This window comes from Saccostrea echinata, unplaced genomic scaffold (assembly GCF_033153115.1).
Source record: "Saccostrea echinata isolate AGI-Se365-2 ecotype Australia unplaced genomic scaffold, CSIRO_AGI_Sech_v1 ptg000054l, whole genome shotgun sequence".
Lineage (NCBI taxonomy): Eukaryota > Metazoa > Mollusca > Bivalvia > Ostreida > Ostreidae > Saccostrea > Saccostrea echinata.
In genome coordinates, this window is record NW_026889803.1 from 10272520 (window position 1) to 10278773 (window position 6254).

The following is a 6254-nucleotide window of genomic DNA, read 5'->3' on the forward strand; positions in this document are numbered from 1 at the left end:
AATAAATGCGTTTAAAGAAATGGTCCACAAGAAGAGTTTTTCCTTAAATGGTTGACAATTTGACACTTAATCTGTATTGTCATCACAAAGGTCGACACCTAATTGGTAAAATCTTATCCCTCAAAATAAAGGTCGACATCAAATTGCTAAATCTCATCCATCAAAACAAAGGTCGACAGTTGACACCCAATTGGGATACTATTTTTTCCTTAAAACAAAGGTCGACAGGTCAACAGTTGATATCCGTTCGATTTCCTTTATACAGTGTTATAACTGAAAACAAAAGTTGACAGGTCGAAACTTGACCAGTCACGGTATTCTTTTTTCCTTCATAACATTGATCGACAGATCTCCTTCACTGTATTCAACATTTTCTTTCCCTAATATAGAGCTTGATTCAATTTTTTTCTTCAGATAATTATCAAAGATGTAAAATACAACTGATCCTGATAATATATATTGTGTCTTTGCTGCCATTCATGAACGAATCCTCGTTCTGGGTAGGCAACACATTCTCCTTGTCTGAATGATAAAATAAAAAAGTGGGTGTGTAGTTATAAACTTAATTATGTGAAAAACAAAGTTAAAAAGTTAAATTTAGAAAATTTAAATAAAACTGTTTTAAAATAAAACCCTAAATCCTCTCGAATTAATAAGCTTTGTTTTGTGGGAACAAACACAAGACATTAGGGTAAGTCTTGTAAAACCACTCGATTGATCGATCCCACCCGAGAGATTAGGGTTAGTCCTCGAACACACCTAAGAGATTAGGGTTAATTCTCGAACCCTTCCGAGAGATCAGGATTATTCCTTGAACTCATTGGAAAGATTAGGGTTGGTCCTCAAACACACCCGAGAGATTAGGGTTAGACCTCGAACCCACCATAGAGATAAGGGTTAGTCCTCGAACCCACCGGAAAAATTAGGGTTAGTTCTCAAACCCACCCGAGAGATTAGGGTTAGTGCTCGAACCTACTGCGCCACTGCGCCACGCGGGTGACTATAATATAATAATCCGTCGACCTCTTAACCTGTCGACTCGTCCACCTGTCGACCTGTGAACTCGTCAACCTGTCGACCTGTCAACCCGTCGACTCGTCTACCTGTCAATCCTTCGACCTCTCTTCTTGAATACATGTAGACCTGGAGAGGCAGAGATTATCCGATCAAAATACACTTTTTTAAAAATATTTATTTTATGTTTGTTGAATGCCACTATAAATAATACTTTAGAGAATTTTAAACACACCCTGAAGTTCCAGATGCATACATATACTGACGAGGTCTGGTGACCTTTGGTATCGAGGTGTGTGGTATATGAACCTCAACACAAAAACATGAAGAAAACCTTGATTTCCGATAGTAAATCACTGTGACGTTTTAGGGGTTGTCACACTTCAAGAGCCAAAAATGCATCAACAGACAAAATTCTATGAATTATTGTTCATAAGGTGTAAAAACAAGAAAATGAAAAGCTATCATACGAATTTAAAAAAAGAGGATCATAGTGACCTACTTTTCATTTATCAAAAGATGCATCAGCTAATAAAGTGTGACGTATAGTATTCAGCATATGTATAAAAACAACATTTGACGATAAATAACTATTATGTAATGGCTGAAGTATGTCAAGGTAACGCACTCTTTGGTAATCACATCTGAGCTTAAAGATGCATCACAGACCTGGGGTAATGGTAATGTGTAATGGTAATGCATTGTAATCATTACATTTTTCAAAGTAATTGGGTGTAATGTGTAATGGATCCATCTTTCAATTACAAGTAATTGTAATGTAATACATTACTTTCAAAAATGTGTCAGCAATGACCATTACTTTTCAATTTCATTTCAGTTACATTTTGTATTTTAATATCTTTTCAATACTGAATCTTAAACAAAGCAAGGCCATTGAGAGTTGTTTTTTATTTATAATGTTTTAAAAAGTCTTAAAATTAAAATCCTATACCTTATTTTTTTAATGTTAATCCATGGTGATTGATAGACAATATACTAAATAATTGTTTTAGTAGAAAACTTCTTTACAAGACAGTTATAAAATCAATTGAAGAGAGTCAGAAAAAAATATTAAAAGAACTCATTAGGTTTCAAAGATAGCCACAAAACAAGTGACATTAATACATGTACTATACTGTGAATACCAATTAAAATACAGACTATATTTTTCAATTTGATTTTTTTTTCTTTTTATGAAGTTCATTCTGATAAAATGGACTTTAAAGCAAGATACAAGATCAGTATGACCTACTTGAAGACACAAATGGAAACTAAGGCCAAATGTAAATACATGATATTGTCCATCATTCATTTTTGGTAGCTTGAGAGTCACATCTAACTTCAAACCCTATATCTAGGTACCAGTAATTATCACCTTTGATTGTGTTAAATTTATATCTTCATTGATTGTGTCTGCTCAGCTAATTATGAGTGCCAATTAATTAAATTATTGATACATACTTGTTTTACAATTATAGAATTATCTGTTGATTAAATATCACTTTATATAAAACATAAAGTATGAAATGTTTATTATGTATTTAAAAAAACATCAGAGACTTAACAAAACTACAACATTGAAAGTGTTCTAGCTGATCCACTTTCTTTGTCAACTGTAGATAGGTAAACTACATGAACATGATAAATGAATCCAAAATCCAAATACCACTCTGACTTATAGACCTGAGGGAAAGCATATTAACCGAGAACAAAGTGTGAGAAAGTTAATTTATGGATAAAAAAATTGTGTGGTCATAAAATTTGTGTTTTTCTTTTATAAAATGTAATGTGTAATGTAATTCATTACTTTAACAAAGTAATTGTAATCTGATTAATTACTTTTCTAAATGAGAGTAATGCTAATGGTATTTGTAATGGTAAAAACTTCCAAAGTAATTGTAACTTAATTCATTACATTTCAAAGTAATTGACCCCAGGTCTGATGCATCAACTAACAGAGTTTGTCCTACGTGTAAGTCTTTAGTTTGCAGAATATATCATAATTCGATTTGATAAAAATGAGTGTAAACTTTCAGGAAAAGGTCACCATAACCTACTTTTAAGTTGATAAATCTTTACACCATTAGACGAATAGTCACCCGCGTGGCGCAGTGGTTAGAGCGTTCGCTCTAGAGTAACGGAGTAAGGAGTTGATCCTTACGTCGCGGGTTCGAATCCCATTGTGGGACGTGGAGACCGGTCCTTCGGATGAGACCGTATAAACCGAGGTCCCGTGTCTCAGTAGGTGTTGGCACGAAAAAGATCCCTCACTGCTCAATGGCTCCAAGTGCCGACTATAGATAAAAATTTGCAGCTCTCCACCGGCAAGTGGTGGCGTCTCCATAAGGGTGAAAAATTCTCGAGATGGGCATTAAACATTAAAACAAACAAACAAACATTAGACGCATCAACTTACAAGGTTTGGTGGACTTTGGACTCATAAAGAGCAGGATATGTATCTTACCTAGGATGTGTATCTAAGCACAAATGGCGTGCATATGTGCAGTAGATTATTTTAATCCAGATTATTGTATTTACTAAGTTTACAAAATGAAATACATTCTATTTTATCCTGTTTAACATATTGAACATTTTACTGCTAAGAGAAATGAGAGTTACTAGATGATGCTAACACAAAAAGAACGAATTTACAAGAATAAAGCAACATAGAAGTAAGGACAAAATGAAGAATTAAAAAAGTTCAAAGTGAAATGTAATAAAGACGAATATAAAAAAACAATAAAGTGACATATAGTTACAATAATAACAAAGAATAAAGAAGTAGGCAGAATAAGAATAAAAGCAAGATAAATAGACTTTTGGCGGTAATTCCCTTCCATAAAAAACAGCCTAAATTTTAGCTTAATATTAACACTTTTTTTGTAATATTTAAAGAGTTACTTATTTTCTTTTTCTGAATATATAAGATAACTTTGACCATTCTGCTTAAATTAAGTAAAAGCTTAAGACTTTAAAATAATTTTGTTGCTTGTTACATTTTTGATGCCAGAAAAATGACATTTATTAATTATTTTTTTCTTGTGTCCCTCTTACCTGTTGACTGTCCTTTCGTTCCGTTGACGACATAGATCAGTTGTTGAAATTACTTTGGCTGTTAGTTTTAGCCAGCGTCATGATGTTTTATTCACTCTCGCTTTGTATGGGATGTAATATTTTTTTTCACATTTTTTAATCAAAGGGAAGGATTTTTGTTGAGAACTTCTTACATTTGTATTTTCACAATGTGAAAGTAATGCATTGTTTTTCACACTGTGAAAAGGGTACTTTTATAGTTTTCACACCTGTGAAAATATTTTTTTTTTCATCTAATACATTTCAACTAATAAAATTTCAAGTAGTCAAATTTGTAATGTAATAAATATAAAAACCACACATATGTATAATATACAACTTTCAGTTTCTTTTGAAATTGTGTAATTTTATAATCGCAGTTAAAAGAAATATCAATAGACGCATGTATGTACTTGTAAAACGAAAAATATGTTTCAAATAATATATTAAACGATTTCATGATTTTATAATTTTCACAATTGTGAAAAGGACAGGAATTTAATATTCCGTTGTATTTCCAGTAATAGGTGCCTTTGTATGACAATCACTCCTCCATGGCACCTATTCCCATCCCTGATGCTTTCAGAGGCCCTTGTTTGACCGCTCCCAATTTTTATTGTTTCAATGGACTCTTGAGCTTGATCATACTGTTCGTTATCTCCAGATTTCATTTATTTAATCTGTTGATTTTAATGCTTTTCACTCGTAAAGTTGGTTTATTAGAGATTGATTCAGAACTATTTCTGCAAAAAGTTCAAGTTCATTATTTTATTATTATCAGAACTATTTGTTCTACCAGTCTAAACAATTATGTAGCTTATGCTGGTATTTAGGCCAAAGTCACAGTTTCTTATGTGTAATCCATTTACCACAGAGTCACTGAGGTATTGGTATTTATTTCTGGAAATCGTTTTGAGTAGAAGGGGTAGAAGGAGTCTATTCACTAAAATTTCATATTCCAAAATATGAATGGGCTACTGCAAAAAAGGAACAGAAGTTCACAGAACCAGGTTTTTCTAGAAAAACGTCATTTTTACCCAATTTTATCTCATTTTTACCCCAATTTGAAAAATTGAAAATTTCAAAATCTTTTTGCAATTGTTCAAAGCACCATCACTCATATTCCAAAAGATTAGTTACTACTACTTCAAATATAAGAAGTTTGAGGAAGTAGATAGTGTGACAGACGGACGGACCAAGATAATAACAATAAACTCGAGCTTTCTTTAGACAGTGCCAACTTTTGGGCCAGACCAGGCCGATCGTACAACGCCGGGTTTTGTGGTATGCCCATGCAAAATTCTTCACGAAACGCTGCCATTATTTAAAATGTTAGCCACTGTTTCGCCATTTAACGGCAATAAACCCAAAGGCAATGAAGATTGAATAAGTTTTTAATAAGGTCAAACAAAATGTTATCGGGAAAAAGGGGTAATTAACCCTAAAAAAAATAGATGATAGCCGATGAAATGACAGTCATGTTAAGTCTTTGGCTGCTGTGGAAGCCAAGCGACTAATATAACTGAAGCGATAACAATTGTGTCATTCTGGTTTTTTCGTGCGTTTGCAACAGCCCAATCAGCCTGCTTTGAATATTGCCTTTTAATGACTGCACTAAATTGCCCCAACAGCTTAATTTGATCGGTAATGTAATTCTTAATCTGGAGGCAGTGGAACTTGATAACAGTTTGCTTTTCGTGTTGGTTTCCCTTCAGTGCTTTTGATGATGTTATGAAGAAGCAAAACCCGAAGACACATATATCTCAATATGTACCTTGCTCCATGGCGAGCTCTCTTCCTTTGACATTTCACAAGTTTATAATATCAAGGCTAAAATGTCACAGCGCTCAAAGGGATACCGTGGTGACATACTGCAGTCATTATCTCTTACATAATTGTTCATAAAATATATTTCTGCTTGTCATGTCATGGAAATGTTTGGGCCTTTTCTCCATCTATCTGCAATTTTTTCATTTCTTATTTCTCAATAGCCAGCAGTAAATTAAATATGTACCACGTGATATTTTTTTAAGACAAAGGGACCTTTTTATGTATGTACAATGTATTTTTTTTCCAAGTGTTATGAGGACTAATTTCTATATCTCTCATAATTTTCAGAATCCATATATGTGCTTTATATACTATTTTAAAGAAAGTGCTGTTCCTCG